The following is a 14,075-nucleotide window of genomic DNA, read 5'->3' on the forward strand; positions in this document are numbered from 1 at the left end:
AGAATTATTTCCGTTATCGAGTTTTGCAATATTTTCCTGTAACAGCATGCAGAAATTGCTTATCATATCATCTACAATAACAGCCTTCTGTAATAACTCGCAGTAATATTCTTCCGTAATAATCTTTCTCAAGAAAATTATTTTGTATTGCAATCCACTTTTTGTTTGTAATTGAATACGTTATTAATATATTCCCATATGAGATATTATGAGTAAAAACTCTAATCTGGCATCGAGTCCCAAATCCTTTTGTCTAATTTATAATTTATTCCGTGTGTTAGGAATTTTTATTAATCGATTGAATAGGTAAAAAGGAAGAGCATACACATTTGTGGACTCGAGCTGACGACCGTCCGGCCACCGGAGGCAGACCCCACTCTGAGGCCGTGACTCTTCCTAATTAGTCAAGACTCACCAAGTATTATATATACCTTCACCTCAAGTGACCCCGAGAGACCATGTATACGCTTTAATTTCCAGTGACACCAAGAACATTCGTCTGATGAAAGCGATAACCTTACAGGAGTGAAAACTGCCCTCATGGTACTGAACAGAGAAATCTTAATACAACACTCCTGTTATGGTAAGAATGAAAGCGATCACTCGTGACACGACTGTTATGACCTCTGGGTCATCACAGGTCACCCGTGTGTGTGTGTGTTTACTTATATACACCATTAATCAACATTCGAAGGATTTACTCTTTTTATTGAGAGATCAGACATAAGCATCGTTGTAGATATCATGTGTACAGTGAAGCTAATTGTCAGGAGCAACATGATCACACAGTTATGTATACTGTAGAGCTCTCTGGACTGACAGCTATGTGGTCATTTGGAATTGATGCTCTTTTATCCACAATGGCATATATTTTTGTAAACTAATTTGTGTGGCAATGTATTCTCCGCAGATATTAACCTGGTAAGGATGTGGTCATGTATACTTTGAAGCTGCTTGTATAAAAACCACAAACGATTTGTGTACAACGAAGGTGGTATGTCAGGCAACCACTATTTTCTATATACTGTAGAACCACTTGTCTGGTAAACCAATAAGTCACGTGCACTGTGAGGTTGCTTTATCTAGCAACAACATGCCCATGTATACCTTTGGAGCTGCTTGCCTGACTACCAAGTGATCATGAACACTGTGAAGCTGCTTGTCTGACAATAAAGTGGTCATGAATACTGTGGAGCTGCTTGTCTGACAACCAAGTGGTTATGAATACTGTGGAGCTGCTTGCCTGACAACGTAGTGGCCATGTATACTGTGGGAACTTTTTAAACTTCTGATTCCATTAAATAAGGAACTAACTAGCCACTGGGAAACTTTTGTTTTCTTCTAGGGTAGTGGACTGTATTCTGTGTTCCCAAATTGACTCATTTTTCAGAGTGATTCAACAGAAATTGGGCAGCTTACATTAACCTGTTGAAATGAAAAAATCTGCACTTACTACTTGGTGAAAGGTATTATATGTAATGCAGCCAGCTCTGATACGGTTACTAATTATTTTAGCCTATGCTTTTAATCTGGTATCTTGCCACATATGAATTATTATTAACAATGACAAGATTAGGTAATTATATAAATTTATCTATTGCAAATGTATACTTGAATTTATTTTTTAGTATTTGCTTTATATCAACATTAATTAAACATTGATAACCTAGTTAATAAGGTTTTATTTTCTTGGCCAGTGATTTACTTAATGAGGTGAGCTCGTCAGATCATGGTGGAACCTCACCTGCAATATTAGTAGGGTTAGTGGCACAAAGAAGACATTGGATCCAATCTCTAGTTACTTCACCTTCAACCTCTTCTTATTTTGTTAGAATGCAGGTACGGAGCTCTGTCTTATAGTACTAAGACTATAGCATTCTTGTTGGGCCAGAGCTTGTTGTGTCGTTCACTGCTGATGTTGGAATGGTGATGTCTAGGCTCCGCCGGCTGCTGGCTTGGGGAGTCCGGTGTTGATCACAATCCACTCACAGTTTATGGGAAAACACACACTTGTTTCATATTAAACAGAGTGTCTGGCTTATTATGCACATTGTACGTGCAGTTTACACTACCAGTCAGGTCCACAGATGTTAAGCGGCGGCAAATAAAGTAGCTTAAAACTTCATGGAGTGTGTCTACACGGTAGGGGAGTATTGTTTACTACTGTCGTACAGTTTCTGAACAGTAATGCTATCTACCCCAAGGTTAGCATAGGTTGCTCTGCTGTTTTAAATGATCAATTTATAAAATTGTTAACCAAACGTATTTGGCTAAACAGTTATTTATTGAGTATATAAATTTATTTTTGCACATTACAATGATATGCTTATAGCTGTTAAATGTAATTACATGTCCTGATATGGATTCATTTACAGAGGCTTTCTGGGACGGTGTTCATAAAATGGTCGTATTATGCTGATTTGATACGCTCTGCCTCAAGAGAACTTTGCTTATTCTTAAAATAAACATGCCTGGCTATTTCAGTGCTTTCACAGCTTTGACAGAAAACACAGTGTATGCTTTCACAGACAATTAACAAGACATGTTATGCTATAATGTTGATGGAAAATTGTCTGCATATTCTGTGGAGGTGCTTGTTTGAAAAGCAACGTGTCATATATACTGTGGAGCTGCTTGTTTGTCTAACATTTGATCTTATACATTGTACGCACCAAGTTTTCATTGCGTGGATTGTGCTTCTGCTCCATGGCCCCCGCATCTCAACTGTCAATCAACTGGTGCCTGAGTCTATCATATCTACACGTGAATATGTATATAGAGTCAGCCCCCACCACATCACTTCCTAATGCACTCCATTTGTTAATAACCCACCAAAGAAACCCATTGTAATATGCATTCAAAATATCCAACAAAAATAGCTCACAAAAATAATCCTACTTAGTAAGCCACAATAAAAACTGTCCATATTAAATTGCAATAATAACTTTTAATAATTATCATCTACAATATCCCTACCTAATAGTCAACAACAATAACCCTTGACAATAACCCACAATAGTAGCCATCTAAATATAAACCACACGAATAACCGTCCATAAATATTTTTGGCTTTGTCTAACAACCAAGTGTTCCTGTATTCTGTGGAGCTGCTTGTCTGACAACCATGTTGTCATGAATACTTTGGAACTGCTTCTTTGACAACCAAGTGGTCATGAATACTGTGGAACGTTTTGTCTTACAAACATATGCAAGTGGTCATGTATACTGTGGAGCTTCTTGTTTGTAAACAATATGAATTTGTATATTGTACTCACTTTGTTGTAGTTATCTAGTTTTGATTGCGGGGGTTCAGCTTCTGCTCCATGCTCCCGCATCTCAACTGTCAATCAACTGGTTCACAGGTTCCTGAGCCTATTTGACTCAGGAAGCGTGAAAAGAGTTTGCCGCCACCACATCACATCGTACTGCATTTCATAAATTAATAATCCACCACAATTACCCTACATAATAATCCACCAAAATATCCCTCCACTAGAAACCACAATAATCATACTCCACAATAAATCCACAAAATTTTCCTTTTGTAGTAATCCTGCACAATAATACTATATTAATCAACCACAGAGACTGCCATTAATAAATGACTATAATAACCCTCCACAATAACCTTATCTAATAATCCAGATCAATAACCCTCAGGAATGATCCACTAAAATACGCCTCAATAATCCTCATATATATCGTTCTGTAATAAGCCTACACTATCACCTTCCATAATAATCTATCACAATAACTGTTTAATATTAATGAACAATAATAACCTTCCATGATTGTCGACAAAAATAGACAATTATTATTTTCCCAAAATAACCTCCTTAATAATCCTCAACAATTAGCCTCCATAATAATACACCAAAATAGTCATCCTTAGTATTCCACCGCAATAACTCGCTTTAATAATCCCTCATATTAACTCTTCGAAATAATTCACCACAATAATCGTCCATGATAGTATACAACAAAAAATCCTCTATGATATTCCTCATCAAGAATCCTCTCTAATAATCCTAATCAATAACCGTCTCTAATAATCCAACACAATTACCCTCTATAATAATCCAGCAAAATAGCATTCTACAATAATGTATAATCACAATAACATTTCGCAATAATCCACCAAAATAACCATTCTTAATAGTTTCTTATAATACTTAATAGTTTCATATTTCCTGCTTAATAATCCAAAACAATCACCCTCCATGATAATCCACCAAAATAACTATCCTACATAATCCACGACAATAACTCTAAATAATCCCCTACATTAATCCTTCCAAATAATCCAACAAAATAACCCTCCATAATCGTCACAATATTACTCCATAATAATCTGCCCACGAAACTTCTGAAAAATAATCCCCAACAATATAACTCCATATTAATAAACCACAATACCCTTTATAATATTCAACCTCAATAACGCTCATAATAATCCAGCAAATCACCTTCATCATAATCCATCACAATAAACATCCCATAATAATCCACCACAATACCCTTCAATAATAACCAATACCAATACTAGCTAATTGTTTCTCAAGTCAAGTAAGTGGTCCTGTATACTGTGAAGCTGTTTGTCTGACAACCAAGTGGTCATGTATACTGTGAAGCTGTTTGTATAACAACCAAGTGGTCATATATACTGTGAAGCTGTTTGTCTAACAACCAAGTGGTCATGTATACTGTGAAGCTGTTTGTCTAACAACCAAGTGGTCATGTATACTGTGAAGCTGTTTGTATGACAACCAAGTGGTCGTGTATACTGTGGAGCTGCTTGTCTAACAACCAAGTGGTCGTGTATACTGTGGAGCTGCTTGTCTAACAACCAAGTGGTCATGTATACTGTGGAGCTGCTTGTCTAACAACTGTTACGAACCTTACTTCCTGTGGAGGTTATTTATTATAAATTGGTGGACACATTGGAGAATGTTTTCATGAAATAAAGCTGTAGCTGATAACTGGGAGGCTGCGAGTCGCCAGTAATACTCCGCCAAGCAAAGTAGTGCCTTCTCAGCTGGAGATTGTTTAGGAATAATGTGTACCTGAATAGCCAAACTATGTGAAGGAAAAATTGACTCAATAAAAAAGCATGCACTGGGAATATGGTAAATGAAGTCATATAAAGGTTTGAATGGTAATGTTAAAGAATGGAGTATTAAGGGGCGATGACGCAAGAGTGGTGGATGCCATTGTGGGGAGGTGGAACGTTGACGACCCGACCTTGTTTACTGAGGGTTTTTTCTCCGGCCGTATAATCAGATAAGCCATAGTATTATCCTAACAGGGATGCAAGATAGGGTTGACTACTCAGGCAGTCTAGAGAGCTGTTTTGTGAAAGACTTCAAGTTGTTGTTGTTTCAGATTTAGCTACTCAGAACGAAGTGTCCATGTAGCACGGGCTATGGTGAGCCCGTAAGACTACAAGTTTCTTTGTGGTTTATATATGTGCGTCACCGGATGACAGGTGTAGTGGCTGTGAGCACAGTTCCAGTATTGGTACTAAGAGCCATTGGGTACCCAGAGCCCGTTTGGAAATTTTATTAACCAAGTTGTTATCTTCAGATTGACTTTGAGTTGTAAGGAGTACAATTATGTCCATATGTTATATAATGTGTCTTATACATATAAATATATATTTCATGTTCTTGTCTGTTTCCTTATTCCTTGAATTTCCCTTACCTCAAGTAAAAGCCTCAATTTCCCTAGAAAACATTTAAAAGTCATTCCCACACCACACCTATTCGTGACAACAACCAAGTAGAGTAGTTATGAACACTGGAGCTGCTTGTTTGACAAGCAAGTGGTCAGGAATACATACTAAACAGCTCCTTGTCAGACAACTAAGTGATCATGTATACTGTTGTGCTGTTTGTCTTACAATCAAGTGGTCCTGCATATTGTGGAACTGCTTGTCTGAAAAATAAGTGGTCATATATACTTTTAGAGCTGCAGGTCAGACAACCAAGTGGTAATATATTCTGTGGAGTTACTTTTTTTGCCACCCAAGTGATTATGAATAATATGGAGCTGCTTGATTGTCAACCAAGTGGTCATGAATACTGTGGAGCTGTTAGATTTTCAACCAATAGGTATGTATACTGTAAATCTGCTTATCTGACAACCACAGAGTCATGTATATTGTATTCTATCAAAATTTTAATCTGGCATAATGTTGCAACTCTGTGTATTTTTTTATCAATTATTTTGCGTGTTAAGGAAATTATACTAATAGTCTAAATTTTGGAAAAGGAAGAGTATGTTTAACGGGTCTGGGTTCGAGCTGACGACCGTCCGGCCACCGGCGGCAGACCCCACTCTGAGGCCGTGACTCTTCCTAATTAGTCAAGACTCACCAAGTATTATATAGACCTTCACCTCAAGTAACCCCGAGAGACCATGTATACGCTTTAATTTCCAGTGACACCAAGAACATTCATCTGAAGGAAGTGATAACCTTACAGGAGTGATAACTGCCCTCGTGGTACTTAACAGAGAAATCTTAATACAACACTCCTGTTATGGTAAGAATGAAAACGATCACTCGTGACACGACTGTTATGACCTCTGGGTCATCACAGCTCACCCGTGTGTGTATAATAATATTACCATTAATCAACATTTAAAGGAATTATTTTTTATTAAAAGATCAGCCATAAAAACCGTTGTATATATCACGTGATCACGTGGACAGTGAAGCTAATTGTCAGGCAGCCACGTGATCACACAGTCATGTATACTGTAGAGCCCTCTGGACTGGCAGCCACGGGGTTATGTGGAGTTGGTGCTCTTGCATCCACAAGGTCATATGCTTTCGTAATTAGCTTGTCTAGCAATAACGTGGTTATGTATATTATGCAGATTTACCCCAATAAAGATGAGGTCATGTATACTGTAAAGCTGCTTGTCTGACAGTCAAGTGGTCATGTATACTGTAAAGCTGCTTGTCTGACAGTCAAGTGGTCATGTATACTGTGGAGCTGCTTGTCTGACAGTCAAGTGGTCATGTATACTGTGGAGCTGCTTGTCTGACAGTCAAGTGGTCATGTATACTGTGGAGCTGCTTGTCTGACAGTCAAGTGGTCATGTATACTGTGGAGCTGCTTGTCTGACAGTCAAGTGGTCATGTATACTGTGGAGCTGCTTGTCTGACAGTCAAGTGGTCATGTATACTGTGGAGCTGCTTGTCTGACAGTCAAGTGGTCATGTATACTGTGGAGCTGCTTGTCTGACAGTCAAGTGGTCATGTATACTGTGGAGCTGCTTGTCTGACAGTCAAGTGGTCATGTATACTGTGGAGCTGCTTGTCTGACAGTCAAGTGGTCATGTATACTGTGGAGCTGCTTGTCTGACAGTCAAGTGGTCATGTATACTGTGGAGCTGCTTGTCTGACAGTCAAGTGGTCATGTATACTGTGGAGCTGCTTGTTTGTCAACCATATGGTCTTGTATATTGTACTCACCTAGTTGTACTCACCTAATTGTGATTGCGGGGGTGGAGATTTTGCGCTTTGGTTCCGCCTCTCAACGGTGAATCTACTGGTGCAAAGGCTGATGCGCCAATATGGCTCTATCATATCTACACTTCAAACTGTGTATGGAGTCTACCCCCACCACATCACTTCCTGATGCATTCCGTTTGTTAATAATCCTCCAAAGAAACTCATCCTAATAATCCACCAGAATAACCCTCCATAATTATCCAACACAATTACCATATATCATAATCCACGACAATAATCCCCCCCCCATGAATTCCTTAACAGTAACCCCCCTAAAAAAAACACCACAAGACCCCTCCTTACTAATCCACCACAAACACCCTCCATAATAAGCCACAAAAATAACCGTAGTAATAATTCACCACAATAAACCATAACATTGTGGTAAATAGCCAATAACCCACCACTTGCGTGTACGACAACAGAGTAATAACGGGAAACAGTGCCAGGAAGGATCGCATTAGTTTTATTTTTGTAATATTTTTTATTATTTTATATATATACAAGAGTTCAAACATTCTTATAAAGCCACTGGCAAGCATTGCGTTTCGGGCAGGTCCTTAATCAAAATTTTTCCCTGGAATACGAGCCGCCAAATCGTTTAACAACCAGATTCCCATTCACTGCTAGGTAAACAGAGGCTACTGGTAAGGATTGGTGCCTAGTCAATCCTCCCCGGCTACGATTCGAACCCAAACCCAAGCGCTCGTGGATCGCTGAGCGAGTGTTTTACAACTGCGCCACGGGAACTACCACATACAAGAGTTCTTACATTCTTAAGAATTAAGAATGCACAAACGGAATGCACATACATTTATAATATCGTTGTATAGATAAGATAGTGGAGGGAAGAGCTACCATGCAGTGTAGTCACAACGTGTAACATTAAGATCACAATCATCTTAAGGGCTAGAAAATACCGCCTAAGCTAGTGGGAACTATAGTGAGATAAGAGCTAGACCAAGACGTCTGGCAGGGAAGGGAGTGTGGCGCCATTAGGCCTACGCTAGTGATACACGGTACAGCATAGGTTGTTCCCTCAGTGAACAAGAGAATACAGGGATGAACACTTAATAACGCGACTTTGATAAGTTAGAAGACTGGAAATAAATTACCATAATAGAACGCAACCAAGCAAGGGAAATTAAGTGAACATTAAATATGAAACTGTCACCTCCACGCTGACTGTGGCCGCTAAGGCCCCAGCGAGAGGCCGACTGCTTCAACACCCGGGACTCACCACATCTATTCTGAAGTATGCAGCTAAGTTGTGTTGAGATAACAAGAACAAACAAATTGGTCTTACATATTGAATGTGGTAATATTATTACCACAATACTAATATTGCATTACAAGTGCAATATTAAATAACAAGTAAAACAAGCCCTTACTATACACACATATAAAGCACACTCAGCAACTACAGAGCAGCTCCCCTCCACACACACACAAGCATACGAGACAAACAGCATCAAAAGCAATATGGCCATAAACAACGAACTTGCGGTAAATGAAACTAATGCACAAATACCGAATCAACGTGCAGTCATGTGTTATACGTGTCAGAAAAGTTTCCATTTGTCTTCCACAGAAGTGAGAGTGAGAAGTCTACCAGCCATTAAGTGAGAGTGGGAAGCCTACTAGCCATCCAAGGAGAGTGGGAAGGTTACCATCAACCAGTGAGAGTGGGAAGGTTACCAGCCATCCAGTGAGAGTGGGAAGCCTACCAGCCATCCAGTGAGAGTGGGAAGGTTACCAGCATCCAGTGAGAGTGGGAAGCCTACCAGCCATCCAGTGAGAGTGGGAAGGTTACCAGCATCCAGTGAGAGTGGGAAGCCTACCAGCCATCCAGTGAGAGTTGGAAGCCTACCAGCCATCCAGTGAGAGTTGGAAGCCCACTGGCCATACAGGGAGAGTGGCAAGCCTACCGGCCATCCAGGGAGAGTGGGTAGCCTACCACCCATACAGGGAGAGTGGAAAGCCTACCAGCCATCCATGGAGAGTGGGAAGCCTACCAGCCATCCGGTGAGAGTTGGTAGCCTACCAGCCATCATAGAAGAGTGGGAAGCCTACCAGCCATCCAGTGAGAGTGGGAAGCCTACCGGCCATCCAGTGAGAGTGGGAAGCCTACCGGCCATCCAGGGAGAGTTGCAAGCCTACCGGCCATCCAGGGAGAGTGGGAAGCCTACCAGCCATCCAGTGAGAGTGGGAAGCCTACCAGCCATCCAGTGAGAGTGGGAAGCCTACCAGCAATCCAAGGAGAGTGGGAAGCCTACCAGCCATCCAGTGAGAGTGGGGAGCGTACTAGCTATCCAATGAGAGTGGGAAGCCTACTAGCTATCCAATAAGAGTGGGAAGCGTACCAGCTATCCAGTGAGAGTGGGAAGCCTACCAGCCATCCTGGGAGAGTGGGAAGCTTCCCAGACATCCAGGGAGAGTTGGAAGCCTACCAGCTATTAAGTGAGAGTGGGAAACCTACTATCCATCCAGTGAGAGTGGGAAGCCTACCAGCCATCCAGTATGAGTGGGAAGCCTACTAGCCATCCTGAGAGAGTGGGAAGCTTACCAGCCATCCAGTGAGAGTGGGAAGCCTACCAGTCATCCTGAGAGAGTGGGAAGCCTACCAGCTATCCAATGAGAGTGGGAAGCCTACCAGCTATCCAGTGAGAATGGGAAGCCTACCAGCCATCCAGTGAGAGTGGGAAGCCTACCAGCCATCCAGTGAGAGTGGGAAGCCTACCAGCCATCCAGTGAGAGTGGGAAGGTTACCAGCATCCAGTGAGAGTGGGAAGCCCACTGGCCATCCAGGGAGAGTAGGAAGCCCACCGGCCATCCAGTGAGACTGGGAAGCCCACTGGCCATCCAGGGAGAGTAGGAAGCCCACCGGCCATCCAGGGAGAGTGGGAAGCCTTCCAGCCATGCAGGGAGAGTTGGAAGCCTACCGGCTATCCATTGAGAGTGGGAAGTCTACCAGCCATCCAGCGAGAGTGGGAAGCCTACCGACCATCCAGTGAGAGTGGGGAAACCTACCAGCCATCCAGGGAGAGTGGGAAGCCTTCCAGCCATGCAGGGAAAGTGGGAAGCCTACCTGGCATACTGGGAGAGTGGGAAACCTACCAGGCATACGGGGAGAGTGGGAAGCCTACCAGGCATACTGGAAGCGTGGAAGCCTTTCATGCATTGTTACAGTCACTAATGACCAGAAACCGGGTTCTAGATGACCAGTAATCGGATTTTTGTAGTATCCGACCCCGAGTCGGTAGTACGCTTTCAAGAAAGTGGCTATATAGTGCAAAATAAAGGGGGGGGATGATCGAAACACTATTTCGTTCACCAATGTATTATATTATTACCGTTAAAAGTATATTTATAGCAGAATAAATAGACTGTTTCTACACGAATATTTACAATAGTGTCGCTTCCGCACAGGACACTTAAAACACACGCAATGCAGTGTTCGTGAAGCCCAGTGTTTCCTCTGAACTTAGTACCTTTTCCAACTGTACTGACAAGCACTGGCGAGTTTCACCTTGTACGTGGGCCGATCCACAGAGAGTGTCACAAGGTGCTTCTACTTCACTTTAGCCCTCCAACTGCACGCTGGCAGAGGACTTCAACCACACGCTGAACGGGGTCACGCCACTCTATACAGGGGTAGCTATCCCCTGGCAGGAGTCCCTAGTGGCAGGCTCGCAGCACTCCATGATAAGCACCTCCTTGTCGTCAGGTACTCTCCCAAGCAAATTTCCGGGTATGCCGATCTCTATCCACACTGCGAAATCCAGCAGCCAACACACTGCTATGAGCGGCAGCGGCTTACGGGGTCTTCTTCTAGGACCAAGCAGAGAGTACTAGGATCGCCCAGGGTAAACTGCTGTCTACAGTACAACTGCTGCCCCATGTCACCTCTGTGGACACAGACACGTCTTCAGTTAAATAGAAGGTACTGATGAAACCTGGAAATGACACTTACTCACTGGAGAATTGACATTGTGCTCCGTAGCACAACAGATGGCGCTGATCGTGAGCCGCTATCCACAGCGACCTCTTTCTGACCACGGCATGAATCTTGAGCCATTTGTCATGATCACACCACCACCAAAAGATGGTGTTGCCTACATAGCGTCCAATATCAGGGGAGTTCGGGTGCGGACTCGTAGTTGGCGCTGGAACTGCCATTCTACCCCCTGACAAGGGTGACGAGTCTGTAACAGGCATACTGGGACAGTGGGAAGCCTACCAGCCATGCAGGGAGAGTGGGAAGCCTACAGACCATCCAATGAGAGTGGGAAACCTACGAGACATACTGAGAGAGTGGGAAGCCTACCAGGCATACTGGGAGAGTGGGAAGCCTATCAAGCATCCAGGGAAAGTGGAAGCCTACCAGGCATACTGGGACATTGGAAAGCCTACTGGCCATCCTGGGAGAGTGGGAAGCCTATCAAGCATCCAGGGAGAGTGGGAAGCCTACCGGCCATCCTGGGAGAGTGGGAAGCCTATCAAGCATCCAGGGAGAGTGGGAAGCCTACCGGCCATCCTGGGAAGCCTACACTCCATCCATTAAGAGTGGGAAACCTACCAGGCATGCTGGGACAGTGGGAAGCCTACTGGCCATCCAGAGAGAGTGGGAAGCCTACCGGCCATCCAGGAAGAGAGGTGCAGGAGCGGTGGCTTAAGACAGGGATGAAGCTGAGGTAGAAATTCAGGACGTTCTGAACTGTGATTCAGTTCGACCAAATGAAGATGACAGAAGACAGGAAAGTGTCTGAAGACAGAAAGTGAAAGTGGAAGGGAATGGACAGCAATGACACCGCGATAGGTACAGGCACTATAGTACACCTCGATAGTGAGAGACAGGCCAGAAAAACAGACATTTACAAATTCTATGCAAAGGGCATTTGTGTACATTGATTCTAGTAGGAAAAAGTTATTAGAATGCAGTTACCCCCATCCCATAAAATGTCTAAAAAAATCTGAAGGGGAAAATTTCGTTTCGGATGAACATGCAGGTAATTTCCATCCAGATATATGCAATACCTCACTCGAGGAGCGAAAATGCTATGACCTCAGATGTCTAAACATTCATGTGAATGGCACAGATCGCTACACAATTAGTGGCAAGCAGAACAGTAGCTTCGGAATGAACCAGAAACATGCTTTGGACCAAGAAGAAATAGATTTCAAAAGGTGGAACAGAGATAATTTATAGTACTGGAACTGGCCGCAAGAACCACTTGTATACCAAAGTCACAGGTTCAACCACACGCCACAACAGATCTACAACTACGACAGGGAACATTACTGCAAAAACCAATACTCGTCAGAACAAATTCAATATGCCTAGGCATAGCGGATCTGTCTGATAAACCGTCCAGTCAAAATATACCAAATAGAGTTACCTATTTATTCTTTGCAAACATAAAAGGGCTAAAAACAACATAAAAAAACAATGTGCTCTTCATAAATGAGACAGAGACAAATTCATTATTTGGAGCTTTCACTGAAACCCATGCAAGGGAATTCTTAGACAAGGAAATCTGGATACCAGATTATCATCTATATAGATGTGATAGAGTAAATAGGCAACATGCAGGAGTAGATTTGTATGTCTGAGAGGATCTTGTATGCCTGGAGCTCCTTAACTCTACAAATAAGTTGGTAGAAGTACTGGGAGTAAGGCTAGAGAAAATAAACTTAGTTGTTATTCTGATATTCAATCCGTCAGATGCTAATGGCTGAGTAATTCATAGAACAGTTAAACAAAATAGAGAATATCCTCGACAATCCGGCAAACCCAGTATGTTAAATTATCTTCTTAGGACACTTCAAACTGCCCGTTATAAGATGGAGAACAGCAAACAGTAATATTATACCAGGGTAATCTATCTTGAAATAGTCAACCGCAGATCAGAGAACTAATTAGATTTTGTGACAAATTTTCAATCAATTAGCAGATAACGGAGCCAACTAGGAACGAAAATATTCTTGATTTGATTTTCACATACATGAAGACATTATCAGGAACATTATAATCACAATCACAGATATCACATACTCCTTTCACTAGCTCATTGAAGGGCAACTAACATCTATAAACATAATAGGCCTAAATAAATTATGAAGCGGGAGGGGTTATTCAATAAATTCAGTTTTAATAGTAGAAGAATAGACTGGGAAAAAAATAACAGGGAACTTACAAGCATTCTATGGGAACTGGTTCAAGTAATAACAATCCCACAAGGAATAGAACAACTGACTTCCGAAGCATATAAAGTCTAGCTGAAACATGCTTCCTCTCAGAAAAGCCTGAAAGAGGTCCAAAGTAGAAAGAGGATGCAGACGAAACTTCAAAAGAAGGAAAACATAACAGAAATGCATAAACAGACACTTCAAAGAAGGAATAACAACTATCGCTTCAAAGAAGGAATAATTTAACAGGGAGATTGAAGAAATAGAGCAGCGACTGAAGCAATCATATCAGATTGAAGAAATAAAACTAGAACAGAAAGCAATACAAGACATAAATGTAAAAACCAAGATATATCTTCACATATGG

This window comes from Procambarus clarkii, chromosome 4 (assembly GCF_040958095.1).
Source record: "Procambarus clarkii isolate CNS0578487 chromosome 4, FALCON_Pclarkii_2.0, whole genome shotgun sequence".
In the NCBI taxonomy this organism is placed as follows: Eukaryota; Metazoa; Arthropoda; class Malacostraca; order Decapoda; family Cambaridae; genus Procambarus; species Procambarus clarkii.